A 23,206-nucleotide genomic window follows, 5' to 3' on the forward strand; every position below is an offset into this window, starting at 1 on the left:
CGAGGGCAACAAAGCTCCATCTTACAGATGTGCAGTTTGTTAAGTGCACTTGGCCCTGCCCCATGAAATGAGCCTTCCAGTCTCCGTAGCTTGTTGAGAGAATTACTGGGGCTCTGCTTCACTGCTCCTTGGCAGGCAGCTTCGTAGAGCACTTTGTAGCAAACGTCAAGACAGGATACTGAGACTTAGAATTATGGTCTGCCCAGAGCCCCTTAGCTTCTGTGGACTGAAGCTTTTATTTATTTACTCATTCTTTAAATTTTTTCTCTGGTATGTGCCCTTGTAGCAACAGAACCAAGAGCAATTATGGATCAGACACTTTACTGCTCATTTAGTTATATTTCATGGTTCTGTTTTTGGTAGGTTCTAGATCTCCTGTGGTTTAAGTGGTTCACAGCCTCTCAGGTCTTGGCCTATCTGGGTTGTTTCCTCTTAGCTACACTGAAGACCTAAAAGGGTCTTACAGACTTGTATTCAGGAAGGTGATGCTTTTGGCTGGAGAGACTCTGAAGTGCAAAGTAGCCTTACTAAACTGGGGCTGTGTGGTCCATATAATGAAGTTCATGCGTGCACAGCATCATTGATAATCACTGCTCTTAGTACCCCTCCCCCCACTTTTAACTTAGATGCTGGTCAGGGAGTCAATATAGTTAGTATACATTGGTCTCGTTTTCAGGTGATAACTAGACAAAGTGGTTGATTTCTCCTCTTTTGGAGAAACTCTCAAAGAATACGTTTGGGAACCATGCAGAGTGGGCCCCTTTCAAGAGTGTCAGAGCCACTAAGTCAAAATATATTCAACTCTTGTTCTGTAAGGTACAGTTCGAGATATATTGCTGCAGGATTAACAGATTTCTGGGGCATTTGTTTCGATCCCCTTTGACTTTTCCATGGAGTGCTGTTCTTTGCTAGAATAAGGGAGGAGAGGATGTTGGGAAAATTTCTACCTTCTCTCTGCCTTGGTTTCACCATTGAGATGCTTGGATGGAATGTGAGTGAGTGGAAAGAGTTAAAAAAACATTCATTCATCAAGTATTTATTAAATGCCTACTTGGTGCCAGCTCTGTTGGAATATCGAACAAAACCCAGCCCCTGGTCTCTGGGCCTATGTTAGATTCAGGGAAGAGGGAACACGAACCTGTTTCTGGTGGTAATAAGTGCCTTGCACAAACAAATAAATGGGGGTGGGGGGGAGAAAAGCAACAAGCAAGTAGAGAAGGGGGCTAGGGAATGCGGGGATTGCTATTTTAAAGAAATATGGTCAAGAAAGATCTTTCTGATAAGGGGACATTTGAGCAGAGAGCTGAAGGAAGGGTGGGAAAAGGGCCTGTGGATATCAGCTGGAGAATGTTCTGGGCAGAGGAAACCCAAGGAAGTAGTCAGCATCTCCCTGCAGCTCTTTCCTGAAGGGCACAACTTATTTTTCTTGCTGCTTCTGAAATATAAGCTGAATATTACCACTTTAACCATAGGTTTATGCAGTAGTTACTATGAAGTGAGAATTATGCGTATAATGTACTTTATTAGAGCAGTTGTTAAGCACTGAATTCATCATCTTCTATTACATGGAATTCTGATTTTTAAAAAAACCCCACAGACAGAAAGGAGACTCCAACCCACAAAACTCTTATTGCTTCTTAGGTATTTGTAGACCTAGAAAACTATTCCTCTGGAGCTGGGAATGCTGCATAAATGTACAATTGTTTTACTGCCCCTGCAGTTCAGATCACTAGAGAGCGTTCATCTGAAATAAAAGCAGGTTTGCTTGGGAATAGATTTGAATCAATGATATAACTTGAAATTGTGCCAGCAACCCCATTCTCTCACAGTGTACGTTGCGGCCATAGGGGGAGGCAAAAGAATGTATTGGTTTAACGTTAGCCAAATCTGGAAGTAAGCCAGGATCCATCTAGAAACCATATAGTTAATCCTTGTCATCAATCACTGTCGACCTGCCCAGGGCTATCGAATCAAGATCTTTGAGGTTGGCATACTGGAGTCAACAATAGTGAAGCAGACAAAGTTAGGAATATGATAAATTTCTGTTTTTAATTTTTTATTATGTTAGTCACCATACAGTACATCATTAGTTTTTGATGTAGAGTTCCATGATTCATTGTTTGCGTATAAATTAATAAAAAGATACCTTCATATTTTTAAACCAAAGTTATTTTGGAATCATGGAAAATATTCACGGAATATTCTAGAATCAACTCTTCAAAGCAGATTACTCCTAGTTATATCTGATTTTTCCCAGGGTCCCTTGTAATACCCCATTATAGGCTGTATTTTGTAAATATTGAGGGTTCCTCGAGGTTAAGAGGATCTTGTTCAGTGTGTATATTTAAACATGCTTATGAATAAATATGTATTTTTCAATCTATTTCTATGAAATTTCAAACATTTTAAAATAATCAAACATCAGAAATCAAGTGAGAGCTAATTTACCAAGAGCAAAGCTAATATATCATTTTAAGGGGTACCTTTCTTGATTTCATTTTCCTTGCCATCTTCCAATCCCCTTCCCCCCCCCACCCCGCATTCCTGCCAACAGGCTACATGGGGTGTGGTTCCTCTGAGGTTTGACTATACTATGTATATCTCAATCATAGTTACGGCCACTTGTTCCTTCAGTATTTTTCCAAGGCTTTCTGGAAAATGAACTATGTTCTTGAGCTCAGAATTGCCAGCACTTTGTGTGATACTTGCCATGTAATGGGGTACTGTATATGTTTATTGAACAGATGAGTGAATGAATGGGTTAAGATATATATCTGGGTCTGAACTTCCTGGTAACCAAAGCAAAAAGAAAAATAAATGGATTACACAGTTCTCCTAACATAGAAGATTGAACCCTTGTCTTGGTGCTAAGTTCCTGAAAGTATTTATCGGATGAAACATGGTATAAATGTAGTGAGTTATAAGAAATGTTATTTTCAATACTCCATAAGCTACTCTGGCCCTGGACTAAATGAAAGAATTCATGTGGCTTTGGTAGCCTTGCAGCCGGAGGCTAACTCTGGCACCCGCACCTCTGGGTCTTCATTCGCTGCTTAGCGGACTCTCTGCTAGAAAATCCCTTTCCCAGAAGGCAGTGGGCCAACAAGAGAGCTTCCTTTATGCCGCTGGATTTTATTTTCATGATCGCAACTATCTAATAGATACTCTACTGAAAGATTTTATTATGCTCGAAGGCTGGGGAAAACTAGTAGAAGCAAGTTGTGAGTTTGCTGTAGTCAGTTTAGGACTTGCAGCCTGCCCTGGCAGGGTGTGGGTCCTCCACTGCCTCAGACAGATTGTACTTGCTGACCTTTTGGGCTTTGTGAGGAAAGGACTGTTTTGTGAGAAAGATGTGGACCACAGAATACAGGTGAGAATCAGCTATGGATATCTGCTCAATTAAAAAAATTTTTTTAAACCAGTTGCTTTTGTGAAGAGAGAATCACACTAAGAAGAATGACGATGTAGCTGCAAAGGGAAAGAAGGTTGATTGCTTTTTGTGTGGGTGGGAGAGAGAGGAGAGATACCTGAAAAATTCTTTGATCCAGGAACAGTATTTACTGAAATGTTTTTAAAGGATAGATTTTCTTGTAAGTTGGATAATCACCTGGTACAGAAGACTGAGTGGTGAAGGGTCCTGAATCCCAACGCGTTCTGAGGAGAAAAGGCGGGAAAGATCTTTATTGAGCATCTACTAGTTTCCAGGCATCTCGGGAAGAGTTTGAGACATTTTTCTTTTCTTCTGAATTCTTACAGTAATTCTGTGAGTCAAGGAGGGGGAGACTGCATTAATGAGGTTAAGTAATTATTAAGACCGTTCAGTTAGCATCTACTTTCTCAAAGCCAGTATCAAATCCACTTACTGTGTTCCAAAGCTCAGGCTGGTGTTTTTAATTTTATAAGTGCTCCCGTGGCTTCCGATTTGTTCTGAACCCACGGGCTTCGGAGCTATTGCAAGGGGGGCTACATTTAAGGGCACATCTAGCGTTCTCTGCACACAAAAATACATGACTTACAGATATGTGTATGTATGTATTGCAAAAATATGTAGCCGTTTTGGAATCTCCCTTTAAACATTTATTTAGACTCATTATGTCTAGAACATAAACTCAACAAGACCTGGGTTTTTTTTTTTTTTTTTTGTACTTTGTGTAACTCACCTAGCCACAACAAGCTCAGCATCACAGTTGCCCAATAAATGCTTGTGTGTATCAGAGTAGAAGAATCATTATAGTTCCTCATGCCAGGCTTTAGTTTGTCAACTTTGCATGAATAGATATTTAGATTGTTTCCATTTTTTCTTCCATAAACTATACCGATACATGCTACAATTGAGTCCTTCATCTATACATCTTTGCACTTTATAAGCAAATACCTTTCATTGTAATAAATTACCGGGAGCGGAATTGCTGGGCCAAAGGAGTACAAATTTTAGATCCTGAGACTGCCTTTTTTTGGGTGCAGTTCGGCACAATCTATCCGCGACACTGTCTCTTTCTTACGGTGTGTAAGATGATCTGCTTCGCCTCAGCCTGACTGACGTTAGGAGCTATCAGCCTTTTTGTTCTTATGTATTTATGTGTGTATGTATTTTTTTAAGTCAATAAATTTTTATTTAAGGAATGTCACGTGTGATTCCTTCCATTGCCAATCACCTCAGCTCCTCCAAAGTCCGAGTCCTCTTCAAGGTAGCCCTTTAAAAAGAACTTCTCCTCAAACCAGCGTTGTCATTGTCAGTCAGTCCACAATTCCTTCGGTTGGGCTTCTTTGATCTCCACTTGAATGTGGACATACTTCAAAAACTCCCCACCTGAACTTACATGAAATGCTCTCTGATCATTTACTCCAAAGGCAGCGACCCATGTTTCAAATCACTTTTACCGTAGAGCTTTCATGTTTGAAAATCTAGCACAGATCTCATTTGGATGGATGTTCCGAAAGGCTGCTTTCCTTCAGTTCGTTTTCTTTTTGTTCTTTTACGGTATCATTAAATTCCAGAATTTGGAAGGCTTAGTGCTTCGTCTGAGTTTCTATTTATCCTGCTTAGAAGCTGCGGCAATATAATGTCGATTTTTCCTCCTGGGTTGAGAGAAGATGAAATTATTCAATGAAATTATTTTTTTTAAACCCCAGTTTCTGCTCTCTGTTACTCTGCACCCCTGTTTGAATACATGGACTCTGGCTCCTGTCGTTGGTCTAGAGTTCACTGTACATCATTAGCAAGTGGAAACTGCCCGCTCCCTGGGAAACCGTGGAAGCGTTCCTAAACTGAATCTAACCCTCTGGGGATGATGTGCCGCTGGGAACACGTGACCCCTTGTCCCCAGTGCAGCCAGCCAGTGTGAGTGAGCGAGATGCCCTAGGGTGTTCCAATTGGCTGCTAAGGATGCCTGACCTTGGTCTTTGCCCATTAGCAGTGTGGATGGGAGAAATCCCTGTGTGACCAGTAGAGCGTGCTCTTTACAGTACTTGCTGGATAGAAAGGACTTGTTGTTGGCCCTTTTCATGGGTTTTCAGCAGAGGCTTTTGCAGAACTCACAGAAGCTCGTGCTCAACACTCTTCAAAACAACGTTACCAGTACTTTATCTTCTGAAATAGTGTTTTCTTCTCTTTGATTCACACATGAAAACTGTGTAAACCAGTATATTCCTGTTTGCTTTAGTTACCAGGAAGTTCAGAAAGAAATGTAAATCTTAATCATTCATTCATTTTATTCAGTAAATATGCATGGAGCCTCTATCACATGTCAAGCCCTATAAAAGTGCTGGTGGTTCTGAGCTCAAGGACACAGTGTCCACCTTCCAGCAAAGTGGTTCAAGTTCCACCTCAGGAAGGAACATCTTGCCTCCTTGAGTGTTGCTTTGGATTCTTGCCCTAGACGGGGAGAGCCCAGCTTTTCCCATGGAACATAACCCCTCTCCACTAAACTTATTAGCACTAGAAAGAAGGCAGCTCATTTTCCTCTCGGTGTAGACAAAGGCTGCTGTTGTCCCAGAGTGGAGGGCCTTGGGTGAGTTGATTAGCACACAGCCTGGCCTGGGCTGATTTTCAGATGCAGACCATCAGATATAATCTGCCACCTCGTTAGGTTGACACTGTTCCTGCCCCCTCTTGTAATAATGTCCCTGGAGCACTTTATAATCTTCAGTAAGTGCTGTAAGCATACACTGCCCAGGTAACCCAGGGTCAGTGGCGGCAGATGCTTGAAAACGCAATTGTTTTCTCATTCTCTGCTCTGTTTAAAGTATAACAGGAGAAGAAGTATAATAATTGGGCAGGTTTAAATATTAGAGGAGCAGAACTTGCAGCGATATAACTATTTTTATCTGTGATTCAAACTTGTACTTCTTCAAGATCAAGGGGACAATGAAGGAAGTTGGATGATTGCCACGGACTTACAGAAGAGAGCTCATTTATTCTCTAGAAGAGGAGGCAGAAAGGAGCCCTCAAGTATTTGAAGATATATAAGATTTGCAATAATTAGGAACTCCTCTCCTTTTCCAGTGAAAACAAGAGAAGTATTAGTCTTACATTGATCGGAGGGGGAATTAGGTTAGGCTGAGAGCTTGCTGACTAGAGACTAGAGAAGCCTGTGAGCAGGGGGGTGGGGGGGTGCAGGCTCACCTATTTCTGGTTTGTTTTGGTCTTCTCATAGTAGGCGGTTACTTTATTGGCTGTAATTGGGTTCCAGAAGCTGTTTTTGGGGGGTGGTACCAGACTGTGTGCTAATCCATAAAAGTATATAAGCTGCCCTCAGAGAACCACGTGGGTGTGGTGGGATTTGGGGTGTTCATTCTCTATTCAGTGGGTTATAAGGATGTGGGGAAGGGCTGGGGACAATGGACATCTGGCTCAGTGTCATAGAGTTACCACCTTCTCTTTGGGTCAGAGCTCGGAGACCGGGGTGCTGGATGAGCTTGTGACTCACTGCTTAACAGGGTAGGGGCCTCCCTTAAAGAACCAAAGCGGGAGGGGGGTGCCTTAAAGCAGACCTGTCCCGAAGCAGCAGGGTGGAGAGACCTCTTTCTGTCCCTAGGATTCTGACATAGATTAGTGCCCTTTCTCTGATAAGTGAAGCCCAGGGCAGGTAAATGGGAGAAGTCTAATAGCAGAATTTGATAGGGAATGGGGGTGTCCCTCCAGAGGACAGGCAGCTGAATCCTTGACTCTCCGAAACTTAGCTAGATCAGATTCACCTGTTGGGCCATGAGGGCCAAGTTCCCACCCATAGGCTTAGATTCAAATAACTTCTTTACACTCATCTTTCTTTTAGGGAACTTCTGTAGCATTGGGTTTTTATTCTCCATACTGTATGGAAAGGTTTCCCTAACTTTTATGGTCAGATGACCAAGAAAATAAATGCTGATTGTGAACTTCTAACATGTTAGCCTGTTGAACTTCAAAAAATCCAGCACCATGGTACAAGCTCTTTCTCTGTTCTTGAGTCTGCTCTTCCTCCAGAGAGAAGTCTTCTCTTCTTTGCCCTGTTTTTGATCATTGGCTAAATATAAAAGGAGAAAAGGCTGCAATTGGAAAAAATAAATTTATGGGAGATAGGATTTGGCTGGAACATAAAACCACGCTATAGGCTTACCACGTGCAAATTTTATTTAGATTGTGACGTTTATTTAGTGCCTCCTGTGTGCTGCAAGGTATTGCTGGGTAGTAGTCAACCCTGCTTTCATGGGGCTTATCTTCTAGTGTGGGAAGCAGACAGACAAGTAGTGAAATCATGTCAGGTAGTGATAAGTGAGGAGAAAAGAAGCAAAAGATAGGGAGGGTCTGGGAAGATAGTACTGTTTTAGATCAGCTGGTCAGGGAGGCCTTTCTGAATAGGTGACATTAGAGCAGAGATCTCTGTGAATCCAGAGAGAGAGCCATGTGACCATCTGATGGGAGTGTGAGGAGATGGGATCATTCCAGAAAACGGGATGGCACATGCAAAGGTCCGGAGGCAGGCCAGAAGATACTTGATGTGTCCTTTGGGAGTAGGTAGGAGAGAGATCAGAGAGGTAGCTAGGATTCGCCAAGTTGCTTTGCCATGAAAGGAAGCAGTCTTCCATTTGTTTGTACTGGTTCGGCTTTGCAGCTGTTGACTGAGCACCTTTACATATACCGGTCAGATAATGAAGCTCTTGGAAACCTTGCTGAACATGTTTGCTGGTTTAATTGCACAGACATGTTGGCCTGACAGTTCATCAAAAAAGGAATCTGAAGGGAATGTGCAAAGGAATCTGGAATTTCTGCAGTTTATTAGGCTTATCATTAGAGACTTCATTTTATTTAGATGCTGTATTTTAAATGAATAATGTGACTAACAGTCTTCTACTTATTTGAATAGTAATATATGAATACGGTAAAAATGCAGATTCTATCTTTTAATGAAAACAAGGCTTCCCTGTCTCCTAGTACTTCAAGAAGCAACTACTGTTAGTACATTGAGTTAGCAGGCTGTTTCTAGAATGTAAAGACTGTAGGCGTGCTGACAACACTGTCTCCCTCATTGACCCTCCACCTTGTTCTCCCCTCTGGTGTGCAGATGGCGCCACTTGAGATAACTACCCTGGGACCTCCCCACCATGCCCCCAGTGCCGTGAAAGCTGGGGGTTAGGGTGTGGGGAATGAGCTGCATGATTCCTGTTTCGATCGTCTGTCTGCCTGCCTGTCCACCCACCTGCCCTATTGCCCCTGTCAGTGAAGTACCCTGAATAAAACTCTGTGTCAATGGTATGAAGAGGCTTGTTTCATTTTTCGGTTTTAAAGTGCCTTCTCAGTCTGGAGGATACATTACTGACCTTCCTCCACCTTCTAACAAATGGCCTTCCCTTCTATTAAAAAAAAAAAAAAAAGAAAGAAATGAGGTGACCATACACATTGTTGCACATCTTGCAGATCTTGGAGCTCTTCCATATCATAAACATCATAAACATAGACAGCATTGCTTCATTCTTATTAATATTCACTTCTCTGACAAGACCACAGTTGAATCATTCCCGCATTGATGGACATGAAGGTTTTTGTGCCTTTTGTGATAACGGTCAATACTGTGATGAAAATCCTTGCACACTCTTCTCTTTGCACATTTGTAAATGTCTCTATGCAAAAAATTCCTAGGAATGGAGTGGGGGGCAAAGGAGAAATGTGTATTTTAAATTTCGATAGATACTGCCAAATTGTATCCATCTATGGCCATCCTGGCCAAGAGTCCGTGTTTTCTCACCTCCTAAGCAACACCTTGTAATTACCCTTCTTTTGTGTTTACTATATAAGGGAAGCATGCTATTTTAGTTTAATTTGCATGTCTCTTAGAGTGAAATTTAAATCAGAGATATACAATAGTGTGTTTTTGTCGAGGACTATTGTCCGTATGACCATGATTCTTTGAAATCTGTTGAGACTTCTTAGAAACCTAGTACATGGATAATTGTATAAATGCTCCCAAGTGCTTTTTAAAAAAATGTGAATTCTATTTGTTGGGAATAGGGTTTTGAACACAATTTTTAGATTCATCTTGCTAGGTACATTGTTCACGTGACCTGTAACCCTACTAGTTTGTTTCTGCATACTTTCTCAGATTCTTTCAGAAGAGAACATCTACCACTCTGTGCATTTTTCTGTTTGTCCTTAGAGTTGTCAGCTTTCACCGGATGTTTTTGTGGGCTGTGTTGTTTAGGAACACTGTAGTTATTTCTTCTTGGTGCGTCATAAGCATGAATTTTTTCCTTTTTGTCTGTGATATTAATATTGCTACACCAGGGGCACCTGGGTGACTCAGTCAGTTAAGTGTCCGACCCCCTGATTTTGGCTCGGGTCACGATCTCATGGGTTCTGGGGCTGAGCCCCACCTTGGGCTCCACGTGTGCTTGGAATTCACTCTCTGTCCCTCTACCTGTGCATGTGCATGTGCCCACGCACTCTCTCTCAATAAATAAATCTTTAAAATAAATTGCTACACCAGCTTTTTCTCTTTTCAGTTGGTTTTGGTAAATCTTTTTCATGGTCTTCATTTTTATATATTTTCTATGATTTTGTTCTGTTATTCTAGAATGTCATTGGAAGACTCTAAATGAATCAGATTTGTAAAGCCATTCAGCATTTCGTATCCTAACAAATGAGTTTAATGTGTCCATAATTTTTGAATTACTGATATATTTGTATATTTTTCTATATTTTGTATTTGTTATATAAAACCTTTTTTTCCCCATTTGCTACTTAAAAAAAATAGTTCCTACCTTTTGTTGGATTAATCAAAATTTATCTTACTTTTTCCCACTCCCTCTACCTAATTAGAAGCTCATTTAGTTTTCTCGGGTTGCCATAGCAAAGTGCCACCAATTGGGGGCTCAAAACCTTAGAAGTTTATTCTCTTGCCATTCTGGAGGCTAGAAGTCTGAAATCAAGGTGTCAGCAGAGCCATGCTCCCTCTGAAGCCTGCAGGGCAGTGTGTGTGTGTGTGTGTGTGTGTGTGTGTATCTTTCCTTGGTTCTTAGCTTCTGGTGGTTTTCTGGCAGTGTTGGTGCTCCTCAGTTTGCAGCTGCATTGCTCCAATCCCTGAATTCTTGGTCACATTATGTCCCCCCATGGATCTCTGAGTGATTTCTGCTCTTAGTTTATTATTTCCTTCCTTCTGCTTGCTTTGAGTTTATATTGCTCTTTTTCTAGATTCTTGATGTGGGAGCTTGGAGTGCTTTGAGACCTTTCTTTTCTACTAGTTGTATTTAGTGCTATGAATCGTCCTCTCTGGACTGCTTTAACTGGTCTATATATTTTGATATATTGTATTTTCATTTTCTTTCCATTACATATATTTTAAAATTTCCTTGAAGACTTGTCTTTGATCAGTGGATTATTTAAAAGTGTATTATTTCGTCTCCAAGTATTTGGAGATTTTCCTGTTATCTTTCTGTTACTGATTTCTAGTTTGATTCCTTGTGGTTGGAGAATACCTTCTGGCTGATAGAAAGTCTTATAAATTTGCAAAGGTTTGTTTTCTAGTCCATGATGTGGTCTCTCTAGGTCTGTGCTTCATAAGCTTTTGAAAAGAATGGGTGTTCTGTTGTTTTCTGGTGGAGTGCTCTATAAATGTCTGTTAGATTCTATTGGTTGACGTGGTTCTTTTATATTCCTCTATGTCCTTGCTAATATTCTGTCCAGTTGTTCTATCCATTGTTGAGAGAGGGTCACTGTATTTTAAAGTTTTTCCCCCCAGAATACATCCTTCCTCTTTGAGGATTTAAAATACTATCTGAATTCATAAGGAGCATTTCTTATTTGACCATCCAGTAGGCCTTGGTGGTTACGTGACACCACTGTCCCCTCCTTACACCCTTCACATTTAAAAGCAGACATCTCAGCAGCTGGAGATGAGCACAGTGAATTATAGCTGCTGGAGGAAGAACAAATAGTAATGATTTGAAATTCCCACGTATGTACTGTTGCAATAAGAAGTTGACTTATTTCTTAATACCCAAGCTTGCTCTGCTCTAGTTCATCTTATATGCTTATCCTATATACTCAACCCTGCTACATGTTAGAACCTCCTGGGGAGCCTTTTTAGAAAATACTGATGTTTTGGCCCCCACCCAAGACCAATTAAATTAGACTCTCTTGGTGTGTCTCTGGGCATTGGTCTTCATTAAGTGCTCCCCAGGTGAGTTCATTGCCCAGCCAGGGTGTTGCCAGGCCAGTCTCTCCAAAGGGGAAGCACCTACAGTCTGCAGGTCCTGTGCTAGGCATGTGGAGGCACAGCAGAGGAAGGTTTTTGCTTTTTTGGGGGAAGGTGGTCCCACAGCATTTTCTGAGGGTCTTTTACCTGAGACTCAGCTAATATTTCTTAATTGGTTGACCTGATCACAGACCGCTAATGAGCTGCCTGGGATAGGAGTGAAAAATGTTAGGAGTGTGAAGGGAGTTGGAGGGCAGCAACCTAGTGTTTAATCAGGGAAATAAGAGCTACCACATCTTTCATGGTCAGTCCTTGTTTTTGCCACTTTTGTATTTGCTGTGTACTATGCCTACTCATATGCACCCCTGATTGGTATTCTTATTTCCTGCATTTTCTTGGACTAAAATTCTCAAAAATTTATCCTTTCCCTCTCCACCTGATTGATTATAAGCTACATATCTTAATTGTATTCTTGAGGGATGACCCCTGTTTTTCAAAATTAATAAGCTTGTTACTTTAGAATAGTTCTAGATTTATAGAAAAGTTGAAAAGCTAGTACAGAGAGTTCCCATATACCCCACACCTACTTCCTGCTATTATTACCATCCTACATTAATGTGCTACATTTATCAAAATTAATGAGCCAATGATGATACATTGTAACTAATGAAAGTCCATACTTATTCACATTTCTTTAGTTTTTACCTAATGTCTTTTATCTGTCTCGGGATCCCATCTAGGATACCACATTACATTTATGGACTATCTTTGTTTTGTTTTTTATATTCGTAAAAATCATTTATTTTTCATTTAGTTTAGGTTAATTGGTAGATTTCTTTCTGATAAAGCAAGAACACTAACATACCTTAATTCCCCTTTATTTTTCCTTCCCAACTTCTTGGCTAGTGTTATATAAATTTTGGTTCCAGTTTCTTTTTAAGAACATAAATGCCATTGCATTTTTCATCAGGGCAGGGGTATTCCGCGGGAAATGGTGTTCTTGATCTTCCTGTGCTGAGGGCATCAGTGAAAAAACCACAAGCCTACACCACCAAATTTTGGATATCCCATTTGATGATTTTAGAAATTTGTCTTCTGAAATTGCAAAATGATGTTTTCTCAAATTACCCCACTCTCATCCCAAAAGAATGCCAAAGGAAATTAACTGTGTGTGACAGAAACTTGTCCTTTCATTCCTGGTAGTTTGTAGACCCAGATATCTCCATCCAATTCTCTTTTGAGGCCCCAAAAAACCCAGATTCATCATGAGATGTGGTAAATAATACCCAAGGAGTTTAATTTTTTTGAAATTGCAATTATAACTAATTAAATGCTAAGATGTGAACAGCTGCACAAGAATATTTAACAGCTTTCTTGGAGCCATCCCCACTTTTGATAGGACTTCTAAAAAGACTACTTTATGGAAACATAATGAGTGGTTATTTTATAGTTTATGTAAGAAAGTGAGAAATCAACCTGAGGATTGGCAAGAGACGAGTTCTCTGGGTTTTCTGTGGAAGCCACTCATTGTAGATCTCCTTAGCTGGAGGAGAGCCACAATACACGGCCTAAGGAGGGGCCCAAGACTGGTCAGCAGGTGCTGCCAGGGGAGGCGAGAGCTGGTCAAATGGGAGGATGCGGGCCCTCTCTGTGCAGGGTGTCACCTGAGCTCAGTCTTGAAAGATGAGCAGGACTTTTTCATCGGATACGCATATATTAAGCTTGGACTGTGTATCCATCACTGTTAGCACTGGGAGCCCTGGCTGAAATCAGTTAGGATGTTCACCATGGGGGAGCTCACAGTGTGGTTGGGGGAGACTGATTCTTCAGTGGCTGCAGGCCAGTGCCGGGGACAGCCAAGAGTGGTCTGAGGCACCCAAGTCAGCCTGCCACCTTGAGCTGAAAATGATTTGTTTTCTCTCTCTCTCTTTTTAAAGATGTATTTGTTTTAGAGGACACGCACGCATGGGCACCTGAGTTGGGGGAGGAGCAAAGGGAGAGAAACTCAAGCACATTCCCGTTGAGCAGGAAGCCAGATGAGGGTGGGGCTCAATTCCACAACCCTGAGATCAGGACCTGAGCGGAAATCAAGAGTCGTTGCTTAACCCACCGAGCCACCCAGGTGCCCCAAGCTGAGAATGATTTTTATAAAGCAGAGAGAAAACAGGAATGGGTATGGGGTCTCCTACCACTGCCTGTGTGTGTGTGTGGGGGGCGGGCAGGGCGGGTCCTCTATCTGGCCCTTCAGACGATGGCCTGGCGTTTACAGGTTAGAACTGTGGTGCACCCGTAGGCTACAGGAGCACAGCTAAATCTGACCGGGAGGTCAGAGAAGTGACCCCCAGATGAGGAACTGCAGCAACAGACATCTGGTACCGCTTCTACCTGATAGGGCTTCAAATATACCAGCTTTCCTATCCTCCTTCCTGGATACCAGCTTTCCTATCCTCCTTCCTGGATACCAGCTTTCCTATCCTCCTTCCTGGATTTTTTTTTTTCTTTGAAGATTTAGTTGGTCTTTCATCTGCTTCTTATAAAACACGGCTTCCATTGCTCTTCCTGTCCCTGTTTATTGATTGCGTTGTTCTTTGTCTCGGTTTCTCTAAAGCAGGGTTTCTTAACATGAAATCTATGGATGGGGCTTCGGGGGTTCTTTGAACCCTGAAACTGAAAGCAAATGGGCGCACGTGTGTTTACCTGGGCAGAGGGTTCATGAATCTGTCATCAGAGTCTTAAGAGGTCTGTCATTCAAAAATTTTGAGAAACACTTTTAAATTGGGTTTCTCAAAATGAAAATCAGTACTACTGATGGCAGGGCTGCCCAGGCAGAGTTAAGCAGAGGGACTGTGAATTCCCTTCTGCTGGTCCAGGCCGAGGTTACAGTAGCTCCGGTTACTCACCTGACGTTTAGTGAGAAGCTCCCCTCAGAAGTACTATGTGCTTGGGCGGTGGTTGCAGTTTTTCCCTTTAGGGGATGGGGAGATATCAGAGATCAGCCTGGATGCTCAAGAAAGCAAGGCAGAGAAGAATTAAGGTGCTAACAATTTATATGAAAGATGCAAGACCCAGGTGTGAGTACGAGGGAGAAGGGGGGCAGGGAGGAGGGGCTGCTTGTGTGCTGGCTGGCGCCTTTCCACAGGCCGTGAAGAACTGTATCTGTCTCTCAGTAGCTCCTTCACCTGGCTCAGCACCTGTCTAGGAGGGTTGCAAGGAGGGGCTATACCTCCCAGTAGGGAGAAAGGAGGGGGGTTTACTTGCTGCCCTCACTCCCATGTCCTTTTAATGTTGGTGACTTTTGTCCCGGGGGATGCCAACTCTCTCTACCTGAAGCTGGCCCCCTCCCCGCTCAGGGACGGCTCAGGAAGCCAGGTACTGCCCTCCACAGCATGGTAGTCTAGTCCAAAGTGGAGGGGTGACCCGTGAAAGCGGGGATGACCGTCAAAACAAAGAGAAATAGGGGATGTACTTGACGGAATTAGAGAAGGTGCACAAGCTTTGTTTCTAGGAATAGGGGAGGCAGACTTCTGAACAAACGGCAGGTGGAATGGGGGGCACAGAACCTTCCCGGCAGAGGAAACCTATGACCAAAGGTAAACATAAGAAAGCGGAGAGGCAAGGGGTCAGCCCTGCTGAGGTTGTGTGTCCATCCTGGATGCCCCCATCTGATATTTGTTCAGCCTCTAGTCTGTGCCAAGGTGGTGTAATGGGTGAACGAAAACAGACGTGGTCTCTTCTTTCACAGAGCTTAAAATCCAGTGCCAGAGACAGATATGAATCACTTAGTCATACTCGCAAACATAAAATTGCAACTGTGTAAGGCACTCTCCGGAGAAAGACAAGTAGGCTCCTCTGAGAGCCTCTATTAGGTAGACTTAAACACAGTGAGAGAGGTCAGAGAAGGCTGTCTAGGCAAAGTGGCTCATGGACCGAAATAGAAAAGACGGGTATGAGTTAATGGTAAGAGGAAGAGATGAGCGAGCTCTCTAGGTTGGAGGACACCATGCCCAGAGGCTTTGTGGTAGGATGCAGCATGGTGAATGTGAACGTCAGGAGGAAGGCCGGTGTGGCCAGAGCAGAGAGAGCACCGAGGAGAATGGTTGGGAGGAGGCTGTGTACGGAGCCAGGCCATGCAGGCTGTGTGAAAGTAGTTTCACCTTTCCCTAGGAGTAATGGAAAGTTGTTAGAGGAAATTAAGTGAAATATTACAGTTGTGTTAGCAGTAATTTGGAAGACCCAGGCAAGAGGACCCGAGGATATTATAGACCCTCTGGGCTTCAGACTGTTATACGAGAACAATGGTTTTTGTTTGTTTGGTTTTTTTTTTGGTTTTTTGGGGGTTTTTGTTTTATTCTGTTTTGTTTTATTTAGAGAGAGAGAAAGAGGTGGGGGGAGGGACAGAAGGAGAGAGGAAGAGAGAATCTTAAGCAGACTCCATGCCCAGCGCAGAGCCTGATGCGGGGCTTGATCTCATGACCCCAAGAGGATGACCTGAGCTGAAATCAAGCGTCAGATGCCTAACCGATTGAGCCACCCAGGTGCCCCCAAGAACTATGGCTTTAGGAGCCATTCCTGAGAAATCCCAAATATTAACCACCCCAAGGATATGTGAAGGCAAACAACTCCAGTAAAATCCCTCAAGTAACACAGAACAGGCATTAAAGACTTTGAGCTGGTCATTGTGGGAGACCCTCAATGCTGGCCCTAGGGACATTTTTCAAAGTGGCGCAGAGCTTTTTCTAGACTATTATCTCTTAGATTTCTAGTGGCATTGTCAAGTAGGGCAAGAAACTAGAGGTGCCCACATGGAAAGTTCTGTAACTGAATCTGGAATACAGACCTCTTCCTGAGGCCCCATCCCACCAGTCGTAGCCCTGGGTGTGGTGAAGTGAAGGGCTCTTCCCACGCAGGCCGGGCCCAGGACTGCACATGGGAGGGTGCCCACCCCCACGTTCTCAGCAGTGCCTCCAGAGCTTTGACCCACCTCCTGTTTGCTGTGCCCAAACCCCCAACACCTGCTCTGCTTCCAGGAGCTTTGGGGACCGTTGTGTGGCTAAAAAGTCTGCACATCAAAACCAAACAAAGCAGAAACCCCACGGTGAAGCAACTTGAGAAAGAACTTTTATCAGTCTAACTACCAAGTTACCTTTGGCTTGTGATAAACAGAATAATCCCACTCATTAACCCAGGAGCAGGTATCTCTGAAGGGCAGGCTTTCTGTCTCTTAAAAAGCTTTGAGAGGAATTGAAATTAATTCTTATTTGGCAGGAACTTATTTATGTATTGTGATTACCTCCAGTCAGAACAAATCGTCTGATGACTGCAGGAGGCCCTGGGATTGGGTACAGCAGGTCTGCCTGATTACAAGTGTATGCATATGAGCCAACGTGTGTGTGTGTGCATGTATTTTCTTTTCTAATCAAGTCAGCGATTCGAGTAGTCCTGTGTTCTGAGCTGTGAGCAGTTTTGATTCTTCCTTTTTTCTTCCAGATATTTCTAAATGGCTGCAAGAGGAGACTTCTCCTGACCCACTCATCTATGTACTTTCAGTGCACAAGCAGCGATAGGCTGACATCTATATGCAAGCTTCTAATTCCTCACATTCCCTGGAGTTTTCGGCATTCTCTTTTTTGAACTGGACAGCTGCATGTGAGAAGTTGATTTAACACAAGTCATGGATGTTCCTTCTAAAAGCTTTTAGGTGCACTTTAAATTGTTACATCTTCCCAGGAAGACGGAGAAAGGAAGAGGGGCTGTTTCAAGGCTTTTACCTTCTTTTTAGGTCATGGACCCCTGTGAATCTGGTAATACCTCTGAACCCTCTCCTCAGGAAAATGTCTGGGCTCACACTTTCTCGGCCCGTCTCTTTCTTGTTCTTAGCTCTAGGCTCCATGTGAGTCTGGAATTGCCAGACCTTTTGATTTTTCAAAACAAGTTTAGAAATAGAGATCTTTGTGTGCTCTTTTTTGTTTTTTAAAAAAACCACGCAACCAAATTAGTAATCTCTCCCATTGCGGCCATTGCAGCTTCCAGGTAGTTATAAAACCTTCATTTTCCTTAGGGTCTCTGAGTTTCATGTGATTTATTTGTTTGGTTTGGCTTCGCTTTTTCATGTGGGAGACTTTCCTGGTGATCCTTGGCTATCCTTGGCTGAAAATTCAGTGTGAATGGGTGTGGTTTTCCTGTAGGTGATGGATGGTGAGTATATGTGGGTGTTTCTCTTTTCCAGAGAAGAATGGTCCTCCCAAGGGAGGCAGGAGTGAGGTGGGGTCTGAAGGGAGACAGGGAGGGAGAATGCATGTCTTTCCATAGCTGGAGGCTACTGTTACGGGAGCAGTTGGTTTAGTATGTAGATTATTGCTAATACCCCAGTTTCCAGTGTTACACTTCATCCCACTGCTCCTCTGTGCCCAATGCTTTTTGAATCCAGAGAATCCTCTTGTTCAGTTTTTCTAGAGCATAGAGCTATAGTCTGTAGGGTTAGATGCCTTGCCTACGCAGGAATGAGGAGAGGCTCTGGAGGTCTGAGCTGCTCTGTCTGCTTTTAAATAATCTCTTTTTTTCAACCTAAGACTCACCCCTGACTTCTTGCCACCTGGTGTCTTCGGATTTGAACCTCTCAGGAATTCTGCAGAATAAGTATCTTTTCAGTTTCTTTACCACTGGTTCCTTTCTCACATTCTATATATTCACATCTCCTGTCCTAAACCCTAAAATACTTAACCCTCAGCTATTCTTTTTGACTCCAAGCTTCAGCACTAAAGAGTCGCGTAATGTTGCTCCTCTATTTTTCAAGCGTGTCACATGTGACTTCTCCTGCTATGATGGCTACTACTCCTTGAAAGCCCCTGATTCTCCAATCTTGCGATGTCTCGCAGTCCTTCTCTTTATCACACGCAAGCCATGCTGGTAGATTCAGGACCCTTGACCCTTCCTGTGGCTTCCTGATCCCAGTGGCCCTTCTGCTCCCAGCCACTCCTTTATCTATCAGCTTGCTCCTCCTCCCGTGCTCTCTCCTCAGTGTTCACATCCCCGAAGGGCCTGCCCACGCTCTCTTCTCTCTCTCCTGAAACAGACCTCCCAGCTCCGTGAGCACAGCTGTTCTTTTCGAGTAGGGAATCTTGGATCTGTGTTATGATCCCCAACCTTCTCCCTTGATTGAATCAAGCTCTTATAAATGCCTGATGGGGACCTTTCAATGAAGATCCTGCAGAAACCTCAGGTTCCTGCATCTAAAACCAAATCCATCTTCTCTCCCACAGCCGGCTCTTCCGTCCGAGTTTTCCGTGTTCGCCAAGGGTGTCACTGTCCTCCAGTTCATTCACGTTAAAATCCGTAGGGCCATTTCTTAGTTATAGTACTTCTCACCTCAGATTCTAATTCGTTGTAAAGTCCTATTGCTTGTATCCTCACAGGGCCTCGGACTCTGTCCTCTGTATTTTGTTTCCATTTGCATTGCCCATCCTTGGGACTGCAGCAACCCTGCTTCAATGATCATTCTTGCTGCTCTTCCTCTCTCTGCTTTATCTTCTCTCTAGTTGGTCTTCTCCCACCATGATGCCCCAGTCCAGGTCTAGTGACATCAACATGAACTGAGAGCTATTAAAAACTGCCTACTTCTGGACACCTCCACTCAGTGATTATTTTTTTTTAAAGATTTTTTAAAAAAGTTATTTGACAGAGAAAGAGAGCACGTGCACACACGAGAGTTGGCACAAGCAGGGGGAGTGGCAGGGAGAGGGAGAAGCAGGCTCCCCACTGAGCAGGGACCCCAAGGATGTGGGACTCAATCCCAGGACCCTAGGATCATGACACTTAACCAACTGAGCCACCCAGGTGCCCCTCCACTCAGTGATTGTGATTCGTTAGATCTGGGTGGGATGCAGGAATCTGAATTTTTCAAGATGCTTCCAGTGAGTAAAGTAAATTTAGAGCAGGATTTACTAACATAATAAAATAAAACATGTTTGCTAAATGTATTATTTATGATTTTAACACAAAAAGTAGTGCTATATGGTTCTTATAGATATATGCATATATCTCTGTCTCTTTCTCTGGGTACACATGGACTAGAAGGGTATTCACTGAAGGGAAGTGTTTATTTCTGGGGAAGGGAACAAAATGGAGCTCAAGGGTAGGTATGGCTTATTTCTGTTACAAACTCTAAAGCCACAGTGGCCAAACATCAACACGATTTTATTAGGAATGGAGAATTGTTATGCTGTGGCCCTTTTCCTTCTGTATTAAGCAGTCTTGAAGCTCTACGGACGATTCTGATGCGTTCCCAGGTTTAGGCTCCGCACTACCGCGTGAGGGCCCATCTAAAAGTGCAGATGTGACCACATCACACCTGTTTGAAAGCTTCCATGATTTCTACCTCCTGCAGAGTCCATTTCAATGGCATAGCATTCGAGATGCTGGCCTACCTCTTTAGCCCTGCTTTCCATTGCTCACCATTCACCCAGTCAGTGGGCCAGAAAGCTCTGCTCTTCGTGGAAGTGGGATCATGCCACTTGCTTTCACTTGGCTCTTTCACAGCCGCTGCATCGTCTGTACCCAACTCTCTTTCCTGACTTACCACGTTTTGCTCATCCAAGTATTGTGTATCCTTCAAGATCTAAGTTCTACTTCTTTTTTTTTTTTTTAAGATTTTATTTATTTGACAGAGAGAGACAGCGAGAGAGGGAACACAAGCAAGGGAAGTGTGAGGGAGAAGCAGGCTTCCCGCCAAGCAGGGAGCCCTATGTGGGGCTCAATCCCAGGACCCTGGGGTCATGACCTGAGCTGAAGGCAGACGCTGAATGGCTGAGCCACCCAGGCGCCCCTCTAAGTTCTACTTCTTTAGGGAATGCTTACCCTTTTCAAAACTTCCATTTCGTATTTCCCCCAGAATTNGGAGAAGCAGGCTTCCGACTGAGCAGGGAGCCCGATGTGGGGCTCGATCCCAGGACCCTGGGGTCATGACCTGAGCTGAAGGCAGACGCTGAACGGCTGAGCCACCCAGGCGCCCTCTAAGTTCTACTTCTTTAGGGAATGCTTACCCTTTTCAAAACTTCCATTTCGTATTTCCCCCAGAATTTCATCTCTACCTCTTCTATGATACGTACAGTATTGTATTAGTCATTGTTACTCACTTTTGTGCTTATCCCATCCTCCCCCGTCCCCAAATGTAAGCTGCTTAAAGGCAGAGACTGTATTATTTATGTACTCAGTATACCTTTTATTGATCAGATATTTCCTTTTTTTTTTTTAAGATTTTACTCATTTATTCGACAGAGACAGAGACAGCCAGCGAGAGAGGGAACTCAAGCAGGGGGAGTGGGAGAGGAAGAAGCAGGCTCCTAGCGGAGAAGCCTGATGTGGGGCTCGATCCCACAACGCCGGGATCACGTCCTGAGCCGAAGGCCGACGCTCAACCGCTGTGCCACCCAGGCGCCCCTGATCAGATATTTCTGAGCACATGTTATATGCAGGGTGCTGTGCTAGATTATGGAGAAGATGTACATATGAGTGAAGCAGGGTTCCACCCAGACTCGGTCATGAGGTTTGTGACAAGTGTTCAAATCACTAAGGGGAGGAGAGTCTAAGAATGCCCTATCTGTCTGGCAGGCTTCTCAGTTTTAAAAGAAAGAGGAATCCAGTGTGGTTGATGAAACTCGAAGACTTAGGATGAGTTGTCTTTTGAGTTGGGCTGTTCTGTGAAGACATTGACAAAGAAACATAGGTCAAGATAGAAGCTTGTTGAATTAATGAATAAATCCTAGGCAGAGGGCCTTGAAAATCTTGGAGACCTTTGAGAATCTACTTAAGAACATTCGATAATTTACTTAGACCAGGCCCTAGATCAAGTGGAGGGGAACAGTGGAAAATAAGACTGGGAGAGGGTTTGGGCCTCATTCNTCCTGAGCCGAAGGCCGACGCTCAACCGCTGTGCCACCCAGGCGCCCCTGATCAGATATTTCTGAGCACATGTTATATGCAGGGTGCTGTGCTAGATTATGGAGAAGATGTACATATGAGTGAAGCAGGGTTCCACCCAGACTCGGTCATGAGGTTTGTGACAAGTGTTCAAATCACTAAGGGGAGGAGAGTCTAAGAATGCCCTATCTGTCTGGCAGGCTTCTCAGTTTTAAAAGAAAGAGGAATCCAGTGTGGTTGATGAAACTCAAAGACTTAGGGTGAGTTGTCTTTTGAGTTGGGCTGTTCTGTGAAGACATTGACAAAGAAAAATAGGTCAAGATAGAAGCTTGTTGAATTAATGAATAAATCCTAGGCAGAGGGCCTTGAAAATCTTGGAGACCTTTGAGAATCTACTTAAGAACATTCGATAATTTACTTAGACCAGGCCCTAGATCAAGTGGAGGGGAACAGTGGAAAATAAGACTGGGAGAGGGTTTGGGCCTCATTCTAGTGAACCTGGATGCTAGACTATCCAGAGATTGGGCTTCATTTGGTTAGGTGCTGCTGAAAGTCTGGGGACAGGGTCGTGGCATGATAGGGCTTTGTTTAAAGCAGCAACATGTAGCATGGTCCGTAAAGGAAACTGACAAAACAAGTAGGAGACAGGGAATTCAAGCTGGGGCCGAGGTGGTCAGGCAGCAGACATGGGAAAGAGGGGACAGGCATAAGCACTTTTGTAGGATAGAACTGATTGAACTGTACTTCATCACTACAGATTATGGAGCTGATGGGAACCAGGGAGCAAGTGGGTGAAGGCCCTTGAACGTGACTCAGAGAGTTCAACCTGGGTCCTGAGTAGGAAATGAGTTATTAATATGAAGAAGAGCATTGGGAAGAAGATGGGGGTTTTTGGTACAGAAGATGTGTTCTGACTTTGGATATTTAGTGAGTTTAATAGTCCCCCTCCTCCCCACTAGTTATATCTAAGTCCTAACCCCCAGTACCTGTGAATGTGACCTTATTTGGAAATAGGATCTTTGCAGATGTAATTAAGTTAAGGATCTTAGGATGAGCTCATGCTGGATTTAGGGTGGGCCCTAGATCCAGTGATTGGTGTCCTTAGAAGAGAGAGGGCGATCGGAACTGAAACCCAGGGGAGGGGCACGAGCAGACAGAGGCGGAGAAAGCTCCACGCCTCGAGTGTGGGAGGACCCGGGCTCGCTCTGGGCTTCCACAGGGCACCGGCCCTGCTGACACCTTGATTTTGGATTTCTGGCCTTCAGAACTGTGAGACAATAAACATCTGTTGCTGGTCACTGAGTGTGTGTTGTGGCAGTCCTAGGAAACAGACATGCTCAGATTTTAGAACAGGACGAGAATTTACCAACCTTGAAGCTCCATCTGTAACTTCGTTGTTTTGTATGATCCACTGGATCCACTGGGGACATTCATGGTGAAGATCCTGTTGCTTTTGTGAGTTTGGTGAGAGGGTAGGGGTCAGGGTGAGGAGGGAGTCGCGTTTTTGATTAAATGAGGCAGATAGAGTGGATTTGCTCCCTCACAGGGAATGCCATTTCAAAAGCAAGAAGCAATCAGTAACTGAGCCTTTATGAAGTTTCTATTTTGTGTCCGACACTATGCTA

The 23,206-nt window shown here is 43.6% G+C and overlaps 1 protein-coding gene across 3 annotated transcripts in view; it reads left to right on the plus strand.

The window, feature by feature from the left end:
• The window catches only part of LYPD6B (LY6/PLAUR domain containing 6B), a 159,918-nt gene that overhangs the window by 78,059 nt on the left and 58,653 nt on the right, over window positions 1-23,206 (plus strand). Inside the window, exon 1 of one of the 3 annotated variants that reach the window (XM_034654554.1) lies at window positions 23,018-23,036. The exons of the other annotated variants lie outside the window; for them this stretch is intronic. The gene's annotated coding sequence lies outside the window, so the exon portion shown is untranslated. Of the gene's footprint in view, window positions 1-23,017; window positions 23,037-23,206 lie in introns of those variants that run through there. 3 annotated transcript variants of the gene reach the window in all.

Source organism: Ailuropoda melanoleuca, chromosome 2 (assembly GCF_002007445.2).
Source record: "Ailuropoda melanoleuca isolate Jingjing chromosome 2, ASM200744v2, whole genome shotgun sequence".
Lineage (NCBI taxonomy): Eukaryota > Metazoa > Chordata > Mammalia > Carnivora > Ursidae > Ailuropoda > Ailuropoda melanoleuca.